General features: G+C 34.5%; 1 long non-coding RNA gene across 1 annotated transcript in view; it reads right to left on the bottom strand.

Moving 5' to 3' along the window:
- The window catches only part of LOC116588218, an 81,128-nt gene that overhangs the window by 63,641 nt on the left and 1,979 nt on the right, over positions 1-15,508 (bottom strand). The window contains exon 2 of the long non-coding RNA XR_004284849.1: positions 8,799-8,882. This is a non-coding gene — a long non-coding RNA (uncharacterized LOC116588218). The remainder of the gene's footprint in view (positions 1-8,798; positions 8,883-15,508) is intronic.

The raw sequence follows: 15,508 nt of genomic DNA, 5'->3' as shown, positions 1-15,508 counted from the left end.
TAGACCCTCAACTCTATGGTCAACTAATCTTCGACAAAGCAGGAAAGAACGTCCAATGGAAAAAAGACAGCCTCTTCAATAAATGGTGTTGGGAAAACTGGACAGCCACATGCAGAAAAATGAAATTGGACCATTTCCTTACACCACACACACAAATAGACTCAAAATGGATAAAGGACCTCAATGTGCGAAAGGAATCCATCAAAATCCTTGAGGAGAACACAGGCAGCAACCTCTTCGACCTCAGCCGCAGCAATATCTTCCTAGGAACAACGCCAAAGGCAAGGGAAGCAAGGGCAAAAATGAACTATTGGGATTTCATCAAGATCAAAAGCTTTTGCACAGCAAAGGAAACAGTTAACAAAATCAAAAGACAACTGACAGAATGAGAGAAGATATTTGCAAACGACATATCAGATAAAGGACTAGTGTCCAGAATCTATAAAGAACTTAGCAAACTCAACACCCAAAGAACAAATAATCCAATCAAGAAATGGCAGAGGACATGAACAGACATTTCTGCAAAGAAGACATCCAGATGGCCAACAGACACATGAAAAAGTGCTCCATATCACTCGGCATCAGGGAAATACAAATCAAAACCACAATGAGCTATCACCTCACACCAGTCAGAATGGCTAAAATCAACAAGTCAGGAAATGACAGATGCTGGCGAGGATGCGGAGAAAGGAGAACCCTCCTACACTGTTGGTGGGAATGCAAGCTGGTGCAACCACTCTGGAAAACAGCATGGAGGTTCCTCAAAATGTTGAAAATAGAATTGCCCTATGACCCAGCAATTGCACTACTGGGTATTTACCCTAAAGATACAAACGTAGTGATCTGAAGGGGCACGTGCACCCGAATGTTTATAGCAGCAATGTCCACAATAGCCAAACTATGGAAAGAACCTAGATGTCCATCAACAGATGAATGGATAAAGAAGATGTGTTATATATACACAATGGAATACTATGCAGCCATCAAAAGAAATGAAATCTTGCCATTTGCGACAACATGGATGGAACTAGAGCGTATCATGCTTAGCGAAATAAGTCAAGCAGAGAAAGACACCTATCATATGATCTCCCTGATATGAGGAAGTGGTGATGCAACATGGGGGCTTAAGTGGGTAGGAGAAGAATAAATGAAACAAGATGGGACTGGGAGGGAGACAAACCATAAGTGACTCTTAATCTCACAAAACAAACTGAGGGTTTCTGGGGGGAGAGGGGGTGGGAGAAGGGGGGTGGGTTTATGGACATTGGGGAGGGTATGTGCTTTGGTGAGTGCCGTGAAGTGTGTAAACCTGGCGATTCACAGACCTGTACCCCTGGGGATAAAAATATATGTTTATAAAAATAAAAAATTAAAAAAATAAAAAACCTTCTGGAACTCACCATACCCTCCAAGTGAGAGTGTCCACTGCAGCTGTAAAAGGAAGTCAGTTACTGCTATTTCCACAACTAATATATCAGAATAGGCTCAAAAAGAATGGTGCCTATTTTGGATTAAAATATACATACAAACTTCACAATGAGTAGAGAATCTATTTTATTTTGGATTACACTGGGGTTTTGTTTGTTTACAGTACTTGCCAACTTGTGTTTGTTTTGAAGTTAGAGTTAGTCCACATTGTTGATGATACTGTAATTTTATTTTTTAAAATTCAGAAATACACTTAAAGTATGTCCAGTGTTTAAATTAACTTAAAAAAAAAGAAAAAGTTTTTTTTTTTTTTTTTTAGAGAGAAGTTTTAGGTTCACAGGAAAGTCGAGAGGAAGGTACAGAGATTACTCATGTGTCCCCTGCCCCAACACATGTATAGTCTTCCCAATTATCTACATTCTCCACCACAGTGGTACATTTGTTAGAACTGATGAACTTATATTGACATGTTTTAATCAGATTACCATTCACTCTTGGCATTGTACATTCTATGGGTTTGGACAAATGTATAATAACATACCATTTCAGCATCATATTGCTGAGTATATTCATTGCCCTAAAAATATTTTGTGTTCTACCTATTCATCTCTTTCCCTCATTCCCTAGAAACTGTTGCTGTTTTTCCTGTCTCATAATTTTGTCTCTTCCAGAATGCCATGAAGTTGGAAATATACAGTATGCAGCCTATTCAAATTGGCTTTTTTCACTAAGTAATATGCATTTAAGGTCTTCCATGTCCTTTCATGACATCCATTTACTATTAAACGAAATGTGTTTTCTTATTTATAGTGGGTTTCTTATAGATAACATATTGCTCTCTTTAGCTTTTCAATTGTTTGAGGATTCTATTAATATAATCTCTAGCTCATAAAGTCTTTCCTCAGCCACACAGTCTACTAATAACCCATCAAAAACATTCTTCACTTCTGTTAGTGTTTTCAATTGCTAGAATTTTTTTCTTTTATTATTTCTTAGGATTTTTCTCTGTTTCCCTATCCATCTGTTCTTGCATGCTGTCTACTTTATTCATTAGATTCCTTAAAATGATTAATGTAATCATGGTTGTTTTAGACTTTTGGTCTGAAAACTCTAACAGCCCTACTATATTTGATCTTGATGCTTGCCCTATCTCTTCAAGTTGTGTTCTTTTGCCTTTTGATATGCCTTGTAATTTTTTTTCTTGATAGCCAGACATTATGTAAAAAATTCACATAAAGAAATGTTATAAACAGACCTTCAGTTAGATGCTGAGGTGTGGGATGAGGGGGAGTCCTATGATTAGGACTCCAGTCTTTCAGTGAGCCTGTTCCTCTGGACTATAAGCTCAAGTCTTTCTTTACCTTAGTGTTTTGTTTTGTACTGTTTTTCCTCCCCTCAGGTTGGACAGGATGGCTAGAGTGGGCCAAAGTTGGTATTTTCCTTCATGCTATCCCATTATACTCTGATAATTCCCCAGCAGGTTAGGTTCCAATTTAACTAGTTTTCCTTGAGGGCAGGCCTTGTTGAGAAAAACAAAACAGGGGCGCCTGGTTGGCTCAGTGGGTTAAAGCCTCCGCCTTCAGCTCAGGTCATGATCCCAGAGTCCTGGGATGGAGCCCCGCATCGGGCTCTCTGCTCAGTGGGGAGCCTGCTTCCCTCCCTCTCTCCCTGCCTGCCTCTCTGCCTACTTGTGATCTCTGTCAAATAAATAAAATCTTCAAAAAAAAAAAAAAAAAAAGAAAGAAAAGAAAGACAAACAAAGCATTTTGGCACATACCAAAATAATTCCTCTACCATCCCCCAGCTAGAGGCCAGAGAGGACTTTTCTCCAATATATAATGTGGGAAACCAGCCGAGCTTCTGGAGGTAAATTTCATAAAATTGTGGGGTAGAAGGGTTGACTGGGTCCCCCTGGAGTTTTTAACTCACAGAATCATCCATACTGAGCCTCTTGTAATTCCTCAATCACAATTCAGTTATTCCTACTCCAGTACTAATTATTGGTTATTTCTGGTCATGAGTCTTTGCTTTGGTAAGCTGTAATTCCCTGTATTCACTGTCTGACTCCCCAGTATTGGAGAAATTAGTGTACTCTGTGTTCTCTCTTTTCATATGAATCTAAGATTTGTTGATTTATGTGTCCAGTTTCTTACTGTTGGGCTAGAGTGACTTCCAAGGGTGGCATAAGAAACCATAAGTCAGTCCTTCAATATATTTTTTATTCTAAAATAGTTAGTGATCATGTCCAGAGTTTTAAAGTGTTTATAAGTTTTTATTTCCAGGAATCTATCCTAGGGAATTGATATAAAATGAAGGGAAAAAAACATAAAAGAGCTATTAATTTACTAATTCATCCTTTTATCCAAGTTTTAAGTGCCAACTACAATCCAGACACAGGTCTAAGTTCTCAGATAGAAAGATAATTGAAGTGAAACCTCCATAATCTCTATTCATCATGAACTCACCAAGTCAGGAATATGGTATGCTTTCTACTCCATGTTCCTTTAAGGAAAAACACTAACTCTTCACAAAATATGATCTGCCTACAGTGTCTCACTTAAGTCATTAGGAATCCTCTCTCACATTTTCTAGACTCTTCATTCTGGCTCCTTCAAAAAGCAACTGGTGTGTGTATGTTGGGGATGGGGAGAATGGCTGCCTAACATCTATTTTATTTTCTTTTGGCAGCAAAGGACAATTTTCTTTTGGGGAATTGTCACATATTTTTTGACTGCAATCAGAGTGAAGGCTGAAATATTAATCTAGGTGCTATACTTGATCATTGTGTTGAAAATGACCCAGTTTACACAAATAAAAAATTGTTCTCTTTCCCTGGAATCCATTCTTAAACAGAGAGAGCTAAGCTAGCATTTGTGCTGAGATAAAACTGGAAATTAGTTATTGTTGTGTTTTTTAACCTAGATCTTGGGTGTCCATGACTACTAATTTTTATCCAGTTGGGTTTTCTAGACTTCGTGTTATTTTTGAGTCTTGATAAATGCTTACTATTGATTCCCTTCTGGTTTGAGTTTCTCAGAATGGATTTCTATTACCTATAAAGAAGTAATTTAAATAACATATCCAGATTTAGTGTCTACTCTGCCTTATTGTTCATTCTTGAGAATTTTATTTTTATCTCTTTCTTTCTTGCTGGCTTCCAAGTAAACCATCATTGGTACCCCCAAAGAGATTTAACTTCTCTTCCTCTGATTCTCTAGCCCAGAGTTCCTTCTTGGTCGGTTTCAAAATTCCTGGTATAAATGCTCTGGTCACAGTAATCAGTGCCTTCTTGGAGACTGGTATTAAATGTATACTAAAGCTTTATAAGAATAATAATATAAGCAAGCTATTCACAAAAACATGCATCCTCCAAAAAAGCTAAAGTGAATTTTAGTATCATCTCCTGCTCCTTCCCATGACCTTCCCATGACCTTGCACTTAGCCTTCTGGCCATACCAACCATTATCCCCAAGCAAATTGCTTTATTAAGGGTTCTATGTACTTGCAACACTATTCACCCAGCCAGGGTATCTTCTTCATCTCTTCTCCCAATCTCTGCTTGTAAACTACATACCATATGCCTATCACAAATTATCGGTGTGTAACTATTTATGGGATTCTTTAGTTATTTTCCAGGCACTGTGCTAGCTTTATATGGATTATCACATTTAAGCCTCATAAAAACACAAAGTAGGTACTATACAGCCTACTTTATAGATGAAGAAACTGGCTTTGTAATACCATGCAGTAGGAAGTAGCAAAGGTTGGATTTTGAGTCAAAGCAGATGTGGCCTATTGATTCTGCTCCTAATGCTTACAGAAAATAGACTTTTTATGTAGTCCGTGCTTATTTATGTTTCTACACTTAAAACATAACTGTGTGTATACTATAACTTAATTGCATATCTACTGTTTTTGTTAAATAACTTTTAACAATTAAAATTAGATTAAATAAGAACATTTTCCTCCAGCAAATCTTATCTGACCTCATTAATATTTTTAATCATTTTCTCATCAGTACAGCAAGAGTATCACATCTTGTTTAGTTCTTACTTCATCCTAATTTTATTATACTTAGCTCTTTATATCTCTGCCATTTATATTAAGCTTCTTAAAAGTAAGCTTCTTAAAAGTAAGAAACAGTTATAGCAAGGAAAATGTGGGATATATAGTAAAAGGCATGAGACTCCAAGACAGGTTATGTTTGGATAAAAATCCCAGATTTTGATGTACTACTAGTGTAGGCTTAAAACAAAGGCTTCTCTCTGAGACTCAGTTTTCTTATCTATAAAATGAAGACTACAATACTTACATTGTAGGGTGTTAAGGAGTGTCTTATTCATAGCAGGTACTGAGTAATTACTGAATCAATGTTAATTAAGGATTCAGTATAAGCTACCATTTAACTCTACTTTTCTCTTTAAGATCTTGCAGAATGTTTTCCCTATCTTTTTCAGATCTTTCAGAATATAACTTTTTTTTATTGTACAAAGTAATGATAACATAAAAACTTGTAAACTTTTAATATATAAATCTCATAAGTAACATCATCACAACAAAATATATAAGATAGATATTTTAACGCCTGCACATGAATGAATTAAAATGAATGAATTAAACTTCAGTGTGAATATAAATATATATAGAATTATAAGATTTAGTCTCATCATCTTTCAAAATATTTTGGCCTGTAGACCACAGCTTTATATTTTTTTTCCTGGAGAGTTGTAAACAAAATTTTAATTTTTTTGCAATACACTTCTGCACCTTTCCACCTACCTGCCCCTCTTCCACATATAACACTGCTGCATCTTCCTGTGTGGTTAAAGTGTGACCAAATGTAATTTAGTAAGGAGAGAGGTGAAGTGACACGAAGCATGAAATTTAAAAATGAATGTTACACTGCTTTTCATATTGAATACTTAGCATTAATTCACACTGCAAGCAACCCAATGCAAATATTTTGTTGCAAAATAGAGAAAAGTAAAGGACTTCTTTACATTCACTATAGTTGGGAGGAAGTTTGAAAAATTTCTATTCCAAGTATCAGATACAGGCACTTAGTTATGTACTGAGATTCAACTTCTGGCAATTTGAATATATATCCCTCAACCAATTATACTCACACTATTAACTTAGGGCACTGACATATCTGGTACCACATGGATGCACCTAAGTGATTCTGGCTGACTTCTGATGGCATGTTATAAAGCTACAGTCTGGATCCTTGGGTCTGACTCTGTCTTGTATACTTCTTCCCCTAGGACAATGTCTTTGTTTTTTTGCCAGCCCTATTCCTACTATTTTTTTTTTTTTTAACTTTGGAGAGAAGAAATCAATTTAAACTGACTAAAGGCAGGAAAAGAAAAGGATGAAGAAAATAAAAAGTATCAATGGATACTAGAGAATGTTTCTAATATCTTGGTCAGACTTGCAAGGCATTACTAGAGATACTCCTAAGAGGTATTCCCAAAACCATTTTTCAACAATTAACATATGTTGGCCTGTGAGTTTAATAAGGCAAAATATAGGCTCACTGTGCCAGGTGCAACTATGAAATTATTTCTGATCTGCACGATTTACACAATGAATTCTTTCTTCTATCCCACATTTTCAAAATAATTTGTCCTCTTGTAAGAAAGACTTGGTATATTTATATATCACCTCCATCTCCTGTATGGGCATTTTAAATGCTTGATCGTAATTTTAGAGCTATATGAATTATAGCTTCAACTACCACTTTAGATAATAAAAAATTTGTGGGATACATGAATGATATATCAAAGAAATTCTGCTAAATCCACATCAATGAAAAACGTAGACTACAAGAAGTCTCCTCTTTTGGCCATATAATCTAGACATGCCACTTAATGAAAGTACATGAGGTACCAATGGTATGTCTTTGAAGGAATATATGGATGTTTAAATTCTTTGCTGGTTAACCCCCTTCCTCAAAGCCATAGGTCAAGGTCTCAAATGTCCTTCAGAATGTTGGATGAAAGAAATAAAAAAGCAATACTTTAATTCCCATTGCAATCTACAGACAGTAAAATGCTGGATTTTTGGTTAGGCAATCTTTTGATTTTGTGGGTTTCAGATCAAACCTAGTGCTTTCTACTTCATGTTCGGCACCATTCAAACCAAAGTTTTGAGGCTTTTAGACCTTATAAAGCATCAGGTCAAGTATCAAATGATAAAAAATATTCAGTGCAAATCACTCTGGTGTATTCCTTTTAAATGCATATACACCTATGTCAGGGGGTAATGTGATGCTTATTGTTGCTGACTACCCATGAAAACAGAATTATTTTCTTTCAAAAATATCATTTATTATTTGTTTGCTAAAACCTATGCTTGCTATAAAGGCATTTACAATGAGAAAAGTGATGTTGACAAGTTCCATAAAAAGAAAGTGAACATAATTGACTAAAAACAATTTCTTTTCCAAATTTTATGTATCTGATGACTTTTCTTAGAGTTAAATTATAAAATTGATATTAAAATTATATTTAACATTGTAAAAAATAACTAGGGCTTTCATTAGGTTTTTTTCACTTAAGACAATTTACTTATTATCAGAGCCCATACATTATAGAAATGTGAACTTTTTTCTTTTTTTAAATTTTTTATTTTTTATAAACATGTATTTTTATCCCCAGGGGTACAGGTCTGTGAATCAGCACTCACCAAAGCACATACCCTCCCCAATGTCCATAACCCCACCCCCCCTTCTCCCAACCCCCCTCCCCCCAGCAACCCTCAGTTTGTTTTGTAAGATTAAGAGTCACTATGGTTTGTCTCCCTCCCAATCCCATCTTGTTTCATTGATTCTTCTCCTACCCACTTAAGCCCCCATGTGAACTTTTTAATAAATTTGTATGAAAATACTCTTCATTGGGCTCTTTAAAATGACTTTATCTTACTGTGTTCTAATAGATAATCAGATTCAACTTATTTTACTTCCAAATACATCACCTTCTCTAGAAAGTATGCACATATAAGTACAACTTTCCTTTAGTTATCTTTTCTATGAGATAGCAAAATATTTTAATCTAACCGGTCTACATAGAGCATTCATAATCATGTCATTGCAGTTAACTCCATCCTATACTAGCTCTAAAACAAACTAAATTTTCAGAAAAAAAGCAGAAAAAAATATTCACTATGAAAGATTTAAACATTGTAAAGAAGCTCCATAGTTTTGGCAAAATAACTGATATAAACTCAGAATGATTTTGAATATTATTTAGGGCAAAGCAGTAACTAGAACATAGCAAGTTGTTCACACTGCTTTCCTACATCCAGGTCAGGGCACAGTGCCTATAGTGAATGCCTGCATACATAGTGGGTTGTGTTAATTGAGCACTTACTAGATTCACCACTTTTATAGTAAATAAAAGGATGTCTGATTTTTGTCCAAAAAGAGATGCTCCCTCATTCTCCATGGTTGCTCACTGCAAATACAAAAAAAAATGGTTCAAACCCAAGAAATGGCTCAAATAGAGCACTGAGAGACTTCATTTTTTGAAATGCCTAGCAAGAATTTTAAGGGCCCATAGTAGATTACCAATCCATCAGACTAAAAAAGATCACCATTCCATCAGATTAAAAAAAGATTACTAAAACCAAAAAAACTTTAAAAATAATAGAGAAGATTTTTAAAACTATGAAATACAATTCATAGAAATGAAAAATACTATAAAGATGAATTGAATAAAGAGATTAAACTGAATAGCTGCATAGAGAAGTAGTAAACTGGAATATGAGAAGAATCCTTTCAGAATAAAGCACAGAGATAAAATTTTGGAAAAGAGGGTAAGATAAAATAATACAATACAAAGATGAAACACTTAATAGAGTCCTACAAGTTGGAAATTTAGGTGGAGAAATTATTTAAGAGATAATGGCTGAAAACTTTCCAAAATGAACAAAAGACATCATACACATATTTAAAAGAAAAAAATCTGAATGAATCCTTAGCAAGTTAAATTAACTGCAATGTATACTGAGGTTCAACATATTGCACTTATTGAAAGACATAGCCAAAGGGAAAAAATTAAAAGAAACCAAAACATATTAAAGAGAAGGAATTCTCACAAAGAACCTATAGTATGTTAACATCTGAATTCCTAGAGTTAAGTTTACCTATTTAACAGTTAATAAAACAAGAAATCCACTGAAGTCAAGATATTTGGTGTTCCACGGACATGTACGGAATGCACCAATGCCCCTTGGAGGGATTCATATAATACACTGCACAATCTTCTTGTCATAGGCTGTATCAGTGGGCTTTTCCTTTTTTCTTCCTCTTGCTTTTCCCATCCTTTAATTTCTAACAACCAAGAAACTCTAGGCTTTAAAACAGAGTCACTGCCAAAGTCTGCTCCCCCATCCCCTCCAAGTTCTACCTTTCATTCTAATCTGGATAATCAAAGAATGTATTCCCATTGAATAAGATGATATTCCTGAAATATTACTGAAATAAATTCTGCTTATTATTTATTTTTTCAACTTACAAAGTTTATGCCTCAATCATTTAATGAAAAGTTATTCCAAAGTTGCATCATTAAGAAAACATGGATGCTATAACTCTGTATATATATATGTACGTGTGTGTATTTTCAAATTTCTCCTGTCCTCAAAATAGTTAACAATATCAACCAAAATAAATAGTCTTACTCTTTTTACTTGGAACTTTTTAAAAAATATTCTGTTTCTATTTTCTCTACATCTCTGTTCATGAAATTTTCTCCTTTTTTGGCTTGTCTGATATTACTCTTTGTTTTGTTTCATCCTGCTTTTTCAGTTGTAAAATGAGGTACTGAAATGTGAATGCTCTGATGTTAAGTTGGCTTAAGTGTTACCTCGGTCCTGCTATATAGGAGTTGTGTGACTGAAAATGTTGTGCCAGCAGAGCCTCAGCCTTCTCATTATTGAAATGATGATGACTGTATCACAGGCTCTTTTGAGAATTAAATATTTTAACATATAAATGGCTCAGGTTACAGCGTGTGTTTATTAAATGTTAGGTACTTCAATATACTTCTTCTTGCCTTTACCTTAACTCATCCCAAATGTATCTGACAGTTTCAGTGATTGCTTTATCTCCTCACTACTCCCAGTCCAAGTCTTCTAATCTTACGTCTGACCCAAGCATTCTTTTCTCTTCTAAATAACTCACTCCATCCATGCATATGATTTCTAGCCACTTTACAATGAAGATACCTTTATCTTCATGTCTAGCTTTGCTATCCTTTTCTCTCATGAATTACAGGTCATTTGGAAAGTTTTGCTCATGGAAAACACAGGCGGACTCATCGTCTGATTGTTTCATCAAGCCTAGTCTTCCTTACTGCAGTAAGGAATCCAATCCATAGCCACTTTTTTTTAAAGTAAAGACTTCAAGAAGTTTACACAATTCCTTCCTCCTCCATTTTTCATATACAATCAGCAACTAAGTCTAGCTAATTCCATATTCTAAATGATTATCAAATATATCTTCTCTCTCAAACTCTTCACACATTATTTCCTCAGTTACAGTACCCCAATAGTCTACCTTCATAACACCTGTCTTCAGGATAAGTTCAAGCAAACTATGTATCACTGGCAGAGCAATCATTCTAAAATCCAAATGCATTCTTCTACCTGGAATATTGAATCCTTATATTGTTTCTCCTAAGTCCCTGTGAAGTAACTGAAAAGAAAAAAAAATCTATAAAAAGAAACTCAAGCATTAACTTCTCAGGGAACAGTGGCCTCATCTTCCAACCATAGATTTGGTGTTGCATCTTGGTAGTACCATAGGAACAGAGACATATTTTTCAGGGACTTATGAATGTTTTTATCTTTCTCAGACCACACTTTATCATATTGTGAGCAGTGGTATAATCTTCTATATTTCTCACTAGATAAGGAGTTTTCTAACGTCATATGTAATGAACACTTATTCAGTGATTAATAATTGTCAGGGAGTATGTTAAAACTATGCATAGATTACATCATTTAATCCTCATAAGCTCTTGTGAAGTAGATAATAGTATTATTATGAATAGTCAACAGATGAGGAAACTAAAGGCAGAGAGGTTAAGTAACTTGCTGACTGTCTCTTGGCTAGATGGTAATGGAAGACAAAATTCAAACCTAGACAAGGTAGCTCCAGGCTGTTTTTTCACAAACTATATTACACTTTCTCCTTTAGAGATCAAGAGCCATTTCTCTGTTTATCTGTCTTAAATGTGCAGGACAATATTAAAACAGTAATAGACACTTTGTAAATATTCACTGGATGATTATTACATAAATGAATGAATGACAAATGAATAAATGAGTATTTTAATAGAGTGCTTTTTGCCTTGATATACTGGATTTGCAGGGAGCATTGGGTGTGGGCATAAACAATAAATACTGGAACACTGAAAAGAAATAAAATGGGGAAAAAAAAATGATTTGGCTAGAGAGCAAGAAACTGCCTGCACTTAAAATACTAATGAAAACTATATTTGAGTTAAAACATATTAATGGGAAAAAAATATCATATTTTTAAAATTTGGGAGTATTATAGATTATAAGGATTAAACGATTGCTGTTTTTAATAAATGTATAAGCTTGCTTTATGTTTAGATTCAAAATATAGCCACATACAAAATGAATTTGCGAAATTGTCTTTGTTTCCCCCCTCCCACTGACAAATTTAGCAATTTTAGAGATAGTGACCATGAGCAGCCTAATGAAATATGGTATCATCAGATTCCTCATCTGTAAAATTAGGACAATGGGCTATAGAGTCTCAAAGGTCCCTTCTAGTTCCATCATTTATAATCCTCTGACTTAATTTATATCATATGTTTTACTAGTGCACAGCATGTTTTCTTTTAGTTCCAGACTAATTTCTTTCATTTTCTAAGTCTACAGACTAGTGCTAATTGTCATGCCTAATCTATAGGCCAATTTGTAAAGGAAAAAAAATCCATTGGGGATATTGCAAAGAATCCACAATTTACAGAGGATAGAGTGGGAAACCTGCTGTGCCTGGACTGAAACAGCTGTTTTAAGAACCTTAAGCATCTGGGGAAGTCATCCAGAGAAAGGCCATCCACTGTGCTTTGATCTCTCCACTGAAGCACTGCCTGCCCATATGCTTGGTGAAAGTCTAGCCTGTTAGACCCATGCCTAGGGCTAGCTTTCCCCCTTGTTTCTGCCCAGGAAATGGCACCAGAGTGTTTCTAAAGTGTAAGTGAAATAAAATTTCATTATGGTAGAGCTTTGTATGAAACTGAGGTTACATGATATTACATTAATTAAGCTAAGTAAGTCAACACTGTGCTTTATAAGCAGATAAAACAGAAAATAAAAAGGGAGGAAAGGGTAATGTTCAAAAACATGTGTGCAGAACTGGATAGTTTTTTTAAATGCTTCTCAAATATTTTCTCTTTTAATCCCCATAAGAGTCCTCTGAGTATACTCTAGTTACTTCCATTTTATAGATGGAGAAATTATATTCAGATAGTTGCTTAAGAGCCCCTAATTAGTAAACATGGGGTCGGGGCCCAAACTCAAATCTCCTGTTACAACTTCCTTATACTTTCCATCACCATGTGTCACTGTAAGAGAGAAGATGATAGGGTAGATATAGTCAAGGTATATTTAATTTCCTAAAATAAACTGTATCCATATATAGAAAGCAAACAATATTTTTTGAAGATTTTACTTTAAAATCTTTTTTAAAGACAGACGCAGGCATAGACAGACAGGGGGAAGCAGGCTCCCTACTGAGCAGAGAGCCCAACTCGGGACTTGATCCCAGGACCCTGGGATCATGACCTGAGCTGAAGGCAGAGGCTTTAACCCACTGAGCCACCCAGGCGCCCTGAAAGCAAATATTTTTTATGGAACGAAGAATAATTTGCACTGGTTGTCATTTAAGAAACAATTTTATGTAGCTTATTTCTGTAAGAGCACAAATTATCTTCACAGAATATTCAATTTTATTATCTTATTCTCGATTAGTGAAAACAATAATATGATAGGACATTGATGATGTAAACTAATCAAGCATTATTTGATTCACACAAAAAAGACGTTTAAAGTCTTAAATGCAAACCCTTCTCCCTAAACCATGGGAAAAGTCAAAGGCATCACTCTGTTAGGACTAACTCATTTTTTATACCTACCTTTGTGAAATCATTAATTGCCTACCTTACCTAGTCTTTTCCTCGTTTATCAACAATACCTCAAAAAACTAAAAACAGCATTTTCCAGACTTTCTAGGCATACAACCTCTGAGTAGCACATAGTAGTTGTTGGGTGGCTCCAAAGGAAGTTCTTTTAAGTGTGAACAACTCGCTGAAATGAACATCTTGACTTTGTCCTTTTCTCTTCTTCCTGGAATGTTGGCATGGTGCTAGTTGTATAGCTGCCATTTAAGGACTATGAAAAGACAAGTATGAAACACACTGTCTGTTATGGATGGCTGAACAAAGAAAGAACATACTTAATATTGTGATGAATAATGCAGCCACTGACTGACCCTGTCCCAGCCTATCTGGCTCTAGGCTTTTTCCATGATACAAATAAACTGATACTTGGTTAAATCGCTATTTTGGGGGTTCTCAGTTATATACAGCTGAACATAATACTTGATATATTTACCCTGAACCAATCACTATATCCAGAAAGATTTATGGGAACTGACTGGCTTATGTCTGTCTATTGCTTCTCACCTTACTAATTTCTGTCCATTTATGCATTTTTTCCAATCAAGTTAGTCAGGGCCCACACCACAAAAACCTTATAGATGCTATAAAATGGGAGAAAAATCCAGGTACTGTGAGAAAGGGACAAGAAATAATGAATGATACGTAGTCCCTCACAAATGCCAACTATAATATCTACGTACCATATTTTATTTAACTTGTCCTCCATTTGGAGACATTTAGACTACTTCTATTTTATCATTATCATAAGCAATGTCTTGTTAAACTCTGTTGTAGAGAAATCATTGTAAGAGTTTCTGTGTATGTATGTGTTTTGTTTTTTCTTTTTAATAGATTACTAGGAAGAGAATTACTGGTACAAATCTTACTACATTTTTTTATAATCCTTGACATATTTTGCTAAATTGATTTAATAATGTTTGTTTCAATCAAACTTCTGCTCCAGGTATAAGAATGCTCAAAGTAAAGTTACCATCATGATCACTATTTATTTCTATCATCATATATATTACACTTAGCTGCATATGCAAAAATTAAATTTAATTTGATTTAAACAAATATTTTTTGTTTTAGTTTTTGGATAGTATATTTATTTGTGAATCATGAATTAATTAATAAAAATTTCAAAGTATGTGAAGTGTAATTTTAAATAAATGTCAATTAAAATCTGTGTCAGTGCTTCTCAAGCTTTAGAGGGCTTTTTCACCCTAGCTTTACTAAAGTATAATTGTATACTTTAATTGTATACTAATTGTATACTAATACTAATTGTAAATAGTATATATTTAAGTTGTATAACATTATAACTTGATATATGTTTACATTATGGAATGATTACTACAATCAAGTTAATTAACACATCATCACATCACAGTTACTATTGTTGTGTGTGTGATGAGAACACTTTAGATTCACTTTTAGCAAATTTTAAGTATACAATACAGTATTATTAACTATAGTCATCACTCTGTACATTGTACATTCCTCATAACTGAATGTGCAAAACTTATTCCTCATAACTGAAAGTTTTTTTCCCTTTAACCAACATCTCCCCATTTCCCCCCTCCTATTCCCTGACAACCACCACTCTACTATTTCTAGGAGTTCAACTTTTTTAGATAGCACATATAAGTGAGATCATACAGTATTTATCTTTCTCTAATTTCAGTTATCATTATGCTCTCCAGGTTCATTCATATCATCACAAATATATATATCATATATATACATATATCATATTTTCTTTATCCACTCTTTCCTCAAGAGACATTGTTTCCAAATGTTGGGTATTGTGAATAATGCTAGCAATGAACTTGGGAGTGCAGATAGCTCTTTGAGATACAGATTTCATTTCCTTTAGATATATA

This window comes from Mustela erminea, chromosome 4, assembly GCF_009829155.1.
Source record: "Mustela erminea isolate mMusErm1 chromosome 4, mMusErm1.Pri, whole genome shotgun sequence".
Taxonomy (NCBI): Eukaryota; Metazoa; Chordata; class Mammalia; order Carnivora; family Mustelidae; genus Mustela; species Mustela erminea.
Note: the sequence above shows the minus strand (reverse complement) of the source record. Positions and strands in the feature narration are given on the sequence as shown.